The sequence below is a fragment of the Loxodonta africana genome, chromosome 1 (genome assembly GCF_030014295.1).
Source record: "Loxodonta africana isolate mLoxAfr1 chromosome 1, mLoxAfr1.hap2, whole genome shotgun sequence".
In the NCBI taxonomy this organism is placed as follows: Eukaryota; Metazoa; Chordata; class Mammalia; order Proboscidea; family Elephantidae; genus Loxodonta; species Loxodonta africana.
The window spans coordinates 66324787-66336831 of NC_087342.1; the positions used below are offsets into that span (position 1 = coordinate 66324787).

General features: G+C 39.1%; 1 long non-coding RNA gene and 1 other non-coding gene across 2 annotated transcripts in view; one reads left to right on the forward strand and one right to left on the reverse strand.

The window, feature by feature from the left end:
* LOC111752381 (uncharacterized) overlaps positions 1-10336 on the forward strand; it is a 102712-nt gene extending 92376 nt beyond the window's left edge. Inside the window, exon 3 of the long non-coding RNA XR_002787328.2 lies at positions 6855-10336. This is a non-coding gene — a long non-coding RNA (uncharacterized LOC111752381). The remainder of the gene's footprint in view (positions 1-6854) is intronic.
* TRNAG-UCC (transfer RNA glycine (anticodon UCC)) lies at positions 212-282 on the reverse strand. Its single transcript has one exon. It is a non-coding gene; the product is annotated as a tRNA-Gly (tRNA).
* Positions 10337-12045: the final 1709 nt, after the last annotated feature.

A 12045-nucleotide genomic window follows, 5' to 3' on the forward strand; every position in this document is an offset into this window, starting at 1 on the left:
CCCCGTGCACAATGGAACTAGACATCATCCCCATGATCGGTTGTGGACTGGACTATTGTAATCCATTGGGTTTTCCCTGGCTGATTTCCGGAAGTAGATCATCAGGCCTTTTTTTCTAGTTCGTCTTAGTGTGGAAGCTCCGCTGAAACCTGTTCAGCACTGTAGCAACACACAAGTCTCTACTGACAGATGGCTAGTGGCTGTGCATGAGTGCATTGGCTGGGAATTGAACCCAGGTCTCCTGCATGGAAGGCAAGAATTCTACCACTGAGCCACCAATGTCCCCTTGGGTGCTCCTATAGTAATGGTTTTTTGGGGGAAAGAAGGAGCAGTTGGAGAACAAGATACAAATGAGGCTTACATATGACTTTAATAACTGAACGCATGAGTTGAATGAAGAATCACGCCCTACTCTCTAATACGGTTCAGCAGTTTTATAAATGAAACGTCAGATGTGTGATTTAAAGACACATTTCACTCAATTCGCAATCTCTTACAGTATGGGAAATGGTCCAGAATAGTGCACTCTTCCTGTATAGGATTATAATTCTTTCTCTCTGTTCTCACTTTCTTTTCAAATTTGCCTGTATCTTTATAGTAGAATTTTTGAGCTACCAGGCAAGTAGAATCATGTCACTACTGTGATATGAATTTCCTGTTATCTTTATTTCAAATTTTCTTTTTACTCTTTCTATTCTCTCCTCCCCTCTGCTCACATGAACATACATGCTTGCCAGGTACATTCTTTTTTTTTGTGGCGGGGGGGGGGGTGCGGAGGAGTCTCTTGGATTCTCCATCCGTCTTGTCCTTGTTTTCTTCCCTTTTTTCTGGCTATAGAAACTGTCGGGTGCCTCTTCTGGCATCTTCCTACCTTTTTTGAACCACATTACCCAGGAACTTCCATTTATTATGTCTCAGACACTCACCTCCTTCAGTGCTGTATCTCTCTGAGGGATAGTTAATGATCTTTGCAGCAAATGAAGGTGAACTCTAGCCACATTATTGTTATAGTATAGCCAACTGTATGGAACAGATTGGGCTGAGCATTGAACAGCTGGGGCTGGCAGGGTGAGTTTGACTTCTCTCAGAAGAGTTGCAGAACTGCCAAATTATCAAACTTGAAGGGGAAAGAGGGACAGGAAAGGTGATGGAGATAGTGGTTTCTGCAGGTGCTTTTTGCGTTCGTGATCCACATTTTTGAATTTTCATTCGTTTGTGGATCTGGCAAAGACAGACTAGTTGAACACTGGCACTTCTATAGCCTTGCAGGCTTAGTGGTTGTGAGGTTGTTTTACTGTTCATTTGCAGGTACTGAACATGTGATAAGAGAGATGCTTTTTTGTTTGTTTAAAACGCATGACTCTCTTCAGTCCTTTGAAACTCTATGTAGTTTTAAGGAGAGTTTTTATTTTTGAAGTGTGGGTGGCCGTAATGAAAATTGAATAAAGGCTCTGTTGGAACTTTTGGACTCCAGCGTGGCTTCCTGGTGGATACAATGAATGGAAGCATGTGGGGCAGATATCATAAACTGGTGGTCCACAGAGCCTCATCCAGCCACCAAATACGTTGTGTTTGCCCATACAAGGAGTTATGTGTGTGATTAAGAATTAGATGCCAATATTGACACTTTTTTTTTTTAAATAACATACAAATCTAGTTAATTTTTCCAAAGAAGACAGGAGATCTGGCTTCATGGAACTACAATCTCCCGTAATAAGTATGGGCTGAGGTGGAGGAACAACTACCCACACCTCTCCTGGGCAGGCAGGGGGAGTGCTTTGCAGTTCACTAGAGACCCTACCCTCCACCCTCCACAGTTACTCCACCTGCTGGGCTCTGCAGGACAAGTTTCAAAAGAGAACAGACATAAGCTTTGGGGCTGGGAACCAGGTTTGAATCTTAGCTCCACCTCCAGCTTTGCCAATTTGGGCAAGTTACTTACCTTTCTGCATTTCAGTTTCTTCATGTGTGAAATGAGAATATAATTTTTCCCTCATATGGTTGCTGAAAAGAATATTAAATGAGATATAGTATATTCAAAGTTTCTAAGAGAGAGCTATGCACATGCATAGTAGAGTTTCTTCATGTATTAGCTGCTATTGTAAGTTTTTGTTTGTTTTCCTATTAGAAAACATTGCATGGTTTATTATAAAATTTAAAAAATAAAGATAAGCAAAAACAGATCAATGTTCATAATTTCATGAGCAAAGATGACCGCCTTTTGGTCTATACCATTCCAGACCTCCCACTGCCATGAATTCTAAGATGCATTCTTAGTCACAGTTTACCATCTCTGAAGTTGGAATGCATTTTTAGATTCTGGTTGGCCAGGCAGTAGTAATGATATAATTGTCATTTTCCGCATGTGCTCATGAAAGTTTGTAGAATGAATTTCATCAGCTTGGAAGAAGATATTGAAGACAAAAGTGGAATATTCTTTTAAGAAATGCTGTATCCTCATTGCTCTTGGTGCATGGTGAATGGTACTGTGTGGAAAGACAAATGACCAAACAAACACCCCTACAAGAATGTCAAAGTCTCTGAGTCAAAAAATGATTCAGAAAAGTCAAACATGGAATGAGAATAGGTTTTAGAAAAGCATTAACCTATTTAATGTATATTGTCTTTTCTGCACATATGAAAGACTGATCACAACCTTGCTTGCTGAAAGTGAAGAGGACTTGAAGCACTTACTAATGAAGATCAAAGACCACAGCCTTCAGTATGGATTATACCTCAACATAAAGAAAGCAAAAATCCTTAAAACTGGACCAATGAACAGCATCATGATAAACGGAGAAAAGATTGAAGCTGTCAAGGATTTCATTTTACTTGGATCCATAATCAACAGCCATGGAAGCAGCAGTCAAGAAATCAAAAGACGCATTGCATTGGGCAAATCTGATGCAAAGGACCTCTTTAAAGTGTTGAAGAGCAAAGATGTCACCCTGAAGACTAAGGTGCGCCTGACCCAAGCCATGGTATTTTCAATCACATCATAGGCATGTAAAATCTGGGCAATGAATAAGGAAGACCGAAGAAGAGTTGATGCCTTTGAATTGTGGTGTTGGTGAAGAATATTGAATATACCATGGACTGCCAAAAGAACGAACAAATCTGTCTTGGAAGAAGTGCAGCCAGAATGCTCCTTAGAGGCAAGGATCACGAGACTGCGTCTTACATACTTTGCATGTTGTCAGGAGGGATCAGTCCCTGGAGAAGGACATCATGCTTAGCAGAGTACAGGGTCAGCGGAAAAGAGGAAGACCCTCAACGAGGTGGATTGACACTGTGGCTGCAACAATGGGCTCAAACATAACAACGATTGTAAGGATGGCGCAGGACTGGGCAGTGTTTCGTTCTGTTGTGCATAGGGTCGCTATGAATCGGAACCAACTCGACGGCACCTAACAACAACAACAACATATTTATTTAATGTATATCGCCTTTTCTGCATACATAAAAGAGTGATATAGGATCAAATTCATTTCTAAATAAGTCTTTAAAAGCACAATCATTATAAAATAAAAATGTTATGGATAAGGAAGAATTGTATCATGTTTAATTAGTAACTTTTTTTTCTTGGTGGTCCAAAAAATTATAATGCATCTAATAATGGCATTTTAGAGTCAATGTTGTTGCTGTTAGGTGCCATCGGTTCTGACTCATAGCAACCCTATGTACAACAGAACAGAACACTTCCCATCCTCATGATCATTGTTATGCTTGAGCCCGCTGTTGCAACCATTGTGTCAGTTCATCTCCTTGAAGATCTTCTTCTTTTTCTCTGACCCTCTGCTTTACTAAGCATGATTTCCTTCTTCAGGAACTGATCCCTCCAAATAACATGTCCAAAGTATATGAGATGAAGTCTTGCCATCCTTGCTTCTAAGGTGTATTCTGGCTGCACTTCTTCCAGGACATATCTGTTCGTTCTTCCGGCAGTCCACGGTATATTCAACATCCTTTGCCAACACCATAACTTAAAGGCATTAATTCTTCTTGGGTCTTCCTTATTCATTGTCCAGCTTTCCCATGCATATGAGGCAATTGAAAACACCATGGCTTGGGTCAGGCGCATCTTAGTCCTTAAAGTGACATCTTTACTTTTTAAAACTTTAAAGAGGCCTTTTGCACCAGATTTGCCCAATGCAACCCCTACTTTCATTTCTTGACTGCTGCCTACATGGGCGTTGATTTTGAATCCAAGTAAAATGAAATCCTTGACAACTTCAACCTTTTCTCCATTTTTCATGATGTTGCTTATTGGTCCAGTTGTGAGGATTTTTGTTTTCTTTATGTAGAGGTGTAATCCATACTGAAGGCTGTAGTCTTTGATCTTCATCAGTAAGTACTTCAAGTCCTCTTCGCTTTCAGCAGGCAAGGTTGTGTCATCTGCATAACACAGGTTGTTAAGGAGTCTTCCCCCAATCCGGGTGCCATGTTCTTCTTCATATAGTCTAGCTTCTTGGATTATTATTATAACATTTATTATTATAAATAATTATAGTCAATAAAATATGGCATATGTAAACCATTGTAATTTTTAATTGCTGTGTACCAGTGGTGAATTGATACATTTAGAGTCACATTGGCCTTGTTATAAAATTAGATAAACACTTCTGTTTCTCAGGACAGTTGAGGAGACTTTATGCCTGGGCCTGCCGAATTTTTTTTTGTTTGGCAATATAAAATATAGAAACTGATCTCTTTAAAAAAAAAAAAAAAAAATTTTTTTTTTTTTTTTTTTTAGAGTGGCATTATTTGAAGACAAAATGTTATACTTTAGTTCACATTAGCTAGACTCTTGCTTTTCTTTTGATATGGTCATGTCTTTGTGACTTTGGATCTAAATTCTCAAATTTTCTGTTTACCACCCCACCCAATTACATCCAATATCAAGGTGATGATAACCCTGAAGAGGCTCAGAATCCTCATGGAAAGAAAGTTACAGAAATCAGAACACTACATAAATTAATACATTCTCTTAATAAATGGTGGGAGTTAAATTTAATTTTTGTTAAACTTGCAATGCTGTGTTGAAGTCTGCAGTTTATCGGAACTTTACACACATAGATTCTTTAAAGTTTCAGAGGATTTTTTTCTACATTATTCAATTGGCATATTTTCTCTCCCATACCTGACCTTTGACATCTGTCAGAAGGTTCCAGCACATGTTTGGCTGCCACACCAGGTGGGGACCGGGGCTTTCTGGTTATCACATATGTGGTTAAGAAATACAGGTCTTTCCACCTATTTTTCCTCTTCCTGCTAAGATAGATTTCCTTTAGATGTGGACATTTCACGTAAATGTATGCTCTTGTCTCAAAGTGGTAAAGGATAGCAGTGCAGCCTTTTCTTTTTAAACGTTGCAGAGGTGACTGAAAAACTCTGTGATTTCTATTGAAATTGTCCTTAAAGAAGGCAGACTGGCTAGAGAATGTTAAGGTAGCTCTGGGACCCTTGGGAGAAAATAAGGTAAACGTGATTTGGGATTTGCTGAGTTCCAGGGTTTAACCACGCGTTTGTATGTCACCAGCTATGTTTTCAATCTTACACCCACTTTGAATGAGTGAACATTGTCAGGAGGGTAGGCGGCCCAGAACGGAAGACATGAGAGGAGAAAGAAAACATTATTTTGAGAATGCTACTTTTAAAAATTTTATGAATAGAGGTAGAGGTCTAAAAGGAAGTCATTAGTCCCCAAAGATACTAGTATATGTTATGGTTTGTGAGTATCCACTTTGAGCTACTGCTTCAAAAAATTATGTATATTATTTGAAATTGAGCCGAAAGCCAGATCGGGATATCTTCAGTTTCCTGCCTCCATCTGACACTGCTTGCTTGAGCAAAGGAAGTAAATAATAAAAGAGGGAAGAAGAGTGTGGCTGAAAAGGAGAGGATGAAGAAAATGAAGATTATCTCTACTTTAAATTTTTTGTCCAAATCACCAAAAGTCTTGTGGTATGTGTGAATCTAAGAAAATATTTAGCCATATGAAATTGTTACTGTTTTAATTGGGCAAAAATGACAATTTCATATCGTTCAACCTAATATAACTATTACATTTTTTTTTTTTGCCAGAATTTCTCCAGGCCCCCTGACTAGGTGTATAAAAAAAAAAAAAACAAGGTATATGGAGTGGTTAAAAAAGCCACCCCTGTTTCAGCATATGGTTTGTGAAGTTCTTGCCTATACTTAGCTAGAATATGCAGACCTTTTCTGTTCTGATTTTCCTTGTCATCAGTTTTTCCTAATATTGTGGTTATTACCTCAAATCTTCAGAGTAGGGGAACAGTAGAGACTAATAGGAGAATATGGCATGAGGCGTGATTCCAGCCAGTGAAATCTCGTCAGACTGTTTCTCTGTGGGGACAAGCGTGGCTGACTGGGTTGGGTTTGGTTCTGTGGTTCCAAAGATCCAAAATAGGGTCTTTTCCTTGGCTGACTTAGAATTGTTTTGAAACTAAGAAATGGGTATAAAAAGATGAAAAGCTACTTGGACACGATTTATAGCAATCTGTTGTTTGGTTAGGATAGATTGAACCTTGTTGAAAGTTGTGAAATTTTCCCAAATTGATGTTCTTTCCTTCCTTTTCTGGGTCAGAATGATTCCATGATGACTGTAAAAGTTTGGGCAAGAAACACGTTGGCTTAGTCAAAAAAAAAAGTCCCTAAGAAAGCCTGGAGGTAGTGAAATCAGTGGTCCTCTAGTGTCTTGTGTGTGTGTGTGTGTGTGTGTGAGTGTGAGTGTAAGATTCTTAGAGGTTTGTTCAGAGTGAAAGAGACAGATGCTTCCTTCGTTTGCTTGTTTCCTGGTTTTCAAAGCCTCTTTTTTTGTTGTTTTATTTTAGGGTCCGGTGCCTTCTTGGTCTGGCAGTGTGGGCATGAAGTGCCTACAAAAGAAGGTGCCTACCTTGGTAACTTGCTGTTCCTTGTGTATCATCAAGTGGAAGTGCGAAGCACCACAAGCTGCCTTGAGCAGATCCCACTTCCCTTCACCCACAGAGAGCGTGAAGCAGTTACACCAACATCAATCAAGGAGAACCCACAGGCTGAACTCACACCGTTGAAGCAGGTGCACAAGCGAGCAGTCTCCAACAGGCTTATGTGATTGAGGTGCTCCCTGCTGCCGGGCCCGCAGATGTCAGTTACAGTGTCTGTGTGTGCCTGTGCCCACTCCTCCTGGCCAAGACAAGCCTATCTCACTCGTGGGAGAGAGCAGTGGAGCTCGTGGCGCTAAGGGAGCGGTTGAGTCGAACGTTCCTGAATTGGTCTCTCTTTCTCTTCACTCATTCACTTGTTGAATGGTGAGCAGAAGGGTCTGAAAAAAATAGTATTTTATTTTCTTCCTGTGGAGCTTTGCAGTGAGAACAACCCTTGGATTGCTCGTTTAAAATAGTAAACAGGAAAACACTAGCAGCAGCTGATTTGCTCAAATAAAGGGGAAACGTGCAAGGTCTAGAATCTGTGTGTGTGTGTGTGTACATAGACATAAATATATACCACATATATGTGTGTGTGGATATGCGTATATATGTGCATGTGTGTATAAGTAAACACACACACACACACACACATATGTATACACACACACACACCCCCCCATATCACCAATTTAAAATAAAACCCACATGGGCCATGAAGTAAGGAGAGAATAGAGAATGTAAAAATACCTGACATATTTTTAAGTGTCCAATGATAAGATGAAAATATTAGTAGGAAAAAGAAAAAAAAGCATATCTCATTCTGTGTTGAACCATCCTGATACATACCAGGCTTTAGAAAATTTCCACAAAAGTTTTTAGTGATCTTAAAGAAAAAAGAAAAAAAAAAAAGATTGAAACACTGAACACTAAGACTGTCACGTATACTGTATTTAAGTTTTTAGCCCCAAAGCTACTAGTACATGTTGTTTATGAATATCCACGTTGAGCTGATGCTTCAAAATATTATGCATTTTACTTATATTTGAATATTTCAAAAAAGATCACCCTTTCTCTAAGCAATGTAAATTGAAATAAGACGGTTTTTAACTATGAAAATGGTTAAGTCGAAGAATAATTGTAAAACCTATCATTAGTATGAGCCTGGGAAAAGTCGTGTACTATTTGGCAGAAAAATTTGTATATGCTCTCTGGAGATTATTTTTCAGATATAGGGTCAAAAGCCACAAATGTGCTTATTCACAGTTCTAGCAATTCAGCTTCTAGACAAATTTGACCTAAGACTATGTTTAAACTTATATAAAAAAATTAAGCTACAGGACTGTTCCTCACAAGTTTATTTATTTCCAATGTATTTTTTAGGAATGTCTAAAAAAATTAGAGTCACCAAGTAAATTATAGAAGAAATATACAATAAAATGCCACCTGAAGTATTAAGACAAGGGTGTAGATTTTAATATGATTAAAAAATACCTGTTACATGCATACATGTTTGAGCAGGCCTTAGAAACAGTTTGGGAGATTTTGCATAAATTAAAGGCTGCTATCTCTAAGTGACTTGAGGGTAATCAAATGTCTTTATTTTGCCTGTCTTTTCGTAACAATTTTCAAATATTTATGTGTTATTGTTAATTGCTGTTGAATCTGCTCTGACTCACGGCGACCTTATGTATAATGAAATGGCAGATCCTTCGCCATCTTTGTGATTGTTGGTATGTTTGAATCTGTTGTTGCGGCTATTATGTAGTGCCTTCCAACCTAGGGGGCTCATCTTCCAGCACTATATCAGACAATATTCTGTTGGATCCATAAGGTTTTCACTGGCTAATTTTCAGAAGTAGATTTCCAGGCCTTTCTTCCTAGTCTGTCTTAGCCTGGAAGCTCTGCTGAAACCTTTCCACCATGGGTGACCCTCTTGGTATTTGAAATGTGAGTGACATAGTTCTCCGCATCATAGTGACACACAAGCAGCCACAGTACGGCAAACTAACAGACTGGTGGTGGAATATTCATATGTATTTTCTGGGTCTTAAGTACGGTAGAAGGTAAACGTGGAAATAGCATTTGAAGAGTACACTCATAAACATTGTATGGAAAATATTTGTGAGGTCTAGGAAGGGAAAGAACTATTTTTAATTTGCAAAATGACCTCTTAGCAGACTACTGATTAATTTACTGATTCAGCAAATATTTGTGTGCCTACTATGTGCCAGATGCTGAGCACATGTTGCTATGTGCTTTTCACATGACAAGTGGTTGAGTCAATTCTGATACTTCTACATACACGTGGCTTCACTAACAAAGAGTAAAGAATATAAATATGAAAGTACTTTAAAATGGACATGTAAAAATTAAGATTTGCGAGTGATATTTTGTTTTATAATATTGTATGTGTGTTTTATCTGCTCTATACTGTCTTGTGGAAACCCTGGTGGTGTAGTGGTTAAATGCTATGGCTCTTAACCAAGAGGTCGGTAGTTCGAATCCACCAGGTGCTCCTTGGAAACTCTACGGGGCAGTTCTACTCTGTCCTATAGGGTCGCTGTGAGTTGGAATCTACTTGACGGCAGTGGGTTTGGGTTTTATACTGTCTTCGGGTGGAATCAAGGTTTTCCTACCATGTAGCTACTTCGGACAACTTCAGTCATCTGGAAAGCCAAAGGCAGCTAGGAACATTATTTGAAAGCCTTGACACCGTGTGTGGAAACTGTAAAGGACATTAAAAAGCCTATTGACAAGTGCTTTGAAAAATCTGACCTCTCTTCATTTTGTGGGTTTTTGGCTTTGAAACCCAATCTCGCTTTCATGTTCTGCAGGTGTCCTTCAGGGAATTAGGACAGGATTTGAAGGGTGGGAGATTACTATGATGAATTCAGTGTCCCTCCCATGTGGAATGTGGAGCCTGTGGAGGATATAAATACTAGGTTCTGATTAGGGATGTTTGATCAGAATTCAGGGTGACTTGGAGATGCTCATCTAGAGGTTCCAATGCTTCTCTGAGAACTGAAGAATCTACCCAAAGGATAGTCTTCTGACATCCAGGCTCTGTCACCCCAATGAATCTAGAAGTGTAACCTCCCATGTGACCTTTCAACACTTCGGCCTCTCATGCTGTTGTTGTTAGGTGCTGTTGAGCCAAGTAGATTTTGGCTCATAGTGACCCCATGTGACAGAGTAGAACTGCCCCATAGAGTTTCCTAGGCTATAATCTTTACAGGAGCAGATCACCAGGTCTTTTCTCTCATGGAGCTGCTGGGTGGATTCTAATGGACATCCTTTCAGTTAGCGACTCAGCACTTAACCATTGATCCACCAAGGCTTCTTATAGTGGTATGCAATTAGAAATAAAATTCTGGATGAACCACCCAGGGCTCCACAATGAAAAGACTTTTCATGACTCTGACTATAAAAATACAAGGATTCTTGAGAAGAAAGGTTTGTTTTGGATCAGTACCAATTTGCCAGATTACTTTTGGTGTCTTCGTCTAGGGCAATGATTATGGCTTCTTGAACTTGGTTGATTGCTTTCCCGTTGGTGGAGAGAAGACATTACACTTTGGATTTGGTTCTCTTTCTTTTGTCCAATGAATCAAGAGAGTTGACCCCATCTATTACCCTACTGCTGTTTTGCTGTGATATTGTGGGAATATTTTTATCATATTCACTTCCCTCTTTTTCTCTCCATCCTTCTCTCCTGTTAAAACAGATATGGTGCCATTAATGAGTTACCTTGGGATAGCTTGAAGTACAACAGGGGGAGGTGGAGGAGCATTTTAGCTATTCCTGAGACAACCCTAGAGTGAAAAAATCAAGAATTCAAGAAATCACTTGTCTTAAAAAAAAGAGAGAGAGAGAGACTTGTAAATAGACAAAGATTGAGAAAAACATGTCTTTAGGCAGGCTAATCTAATCACATACAGAAGGCAGCCTGTTTTCTTGCTTGTTGGATCACTTCCACTTTATATTCTCACAGGGAACAATATATTAAGTACAGTATTTAGAAATAGTTGTTGAATCCTACTGTCTGATTTTGGCAAGTCCCAAGGAAAAAAAGAATATGTCTTGGACTGCTAGAGCTTTCCTGGGAGGATATTAGAGTTTTCCCAGGGAGCCTGGCTTCACACTGTGGGAAACACTGGGTTAGCAGATAACACTGTTAGACTTTATATTTCAGAGGGCATTTCGTATTCTTCAGGTTTTTGGAGTAGCTGTGGCTGATCTTTTATCTCTCAGGATCTGAAGAAACCTAAAGTGTATGTTAGCCTTTCCTCACGTTGATGTAGTCATTTCCTTTCGAAGGGCTCCCTAACTTGAACCCAGTCATCCTGTTATAGCAACAGGCTGAGCTCACCAGAACACAAATAATCCAGTTAGCGTAGCAGAAGAGAAAATACGGGCTATAACAAATGAGAGCTGTTGAAAAATAGGGCACTATGAGGTGAAATGTCCATTTGCTGATGCTGTTTTTCTCTTATGGAAGGCTGAAGTACCAACATTTCGGCAAAATCCTAAACTGACTGTTTAAATGTGGTACTCACTGATGGCATTGACTAAATGGTTGAAATTTATGATGAAAATAAAAGCAAAATATTTAGAAAGTAATGCACCTTTATTTAAACTTGTGGCTAAAATACAAAACAAAACAAGCAAAAGTATTGCCATTGAGTCGATTCCAACCCATCACAACCCTATATGACAGAGTAGAACTGCCCCACAGGATTTCCCGGGAGCAACTAGTGGATTCAAACTGCCAACCTTTTGGTTAGCAGCTAGGCTCTTAACCACAGCACCACCAGGGAGGGCTCTGTGACTAAAATAAATATGTATTATTATGAATAATCTAAGTGAAATAACTTCCTTTAATTTATGTTACTCAGCTTATATCTGGCACAAAATGACCCTACCGTATTAATGCAAGGCTTTCTCTCACAGTCCATATTCCACTGGTTGGTAGAATGTGAAGTAGGCATCTAACCAAGTGATTTGCTCTTCAGCTGGCTTACAACGTTGGAAAGTTATTTAACCTACAGTTTCTCATCTCTAGAATGAAAAGTAAGAGCAACGACCTCAGAAGGTTTTTTAAAAATAAACTTTTTCT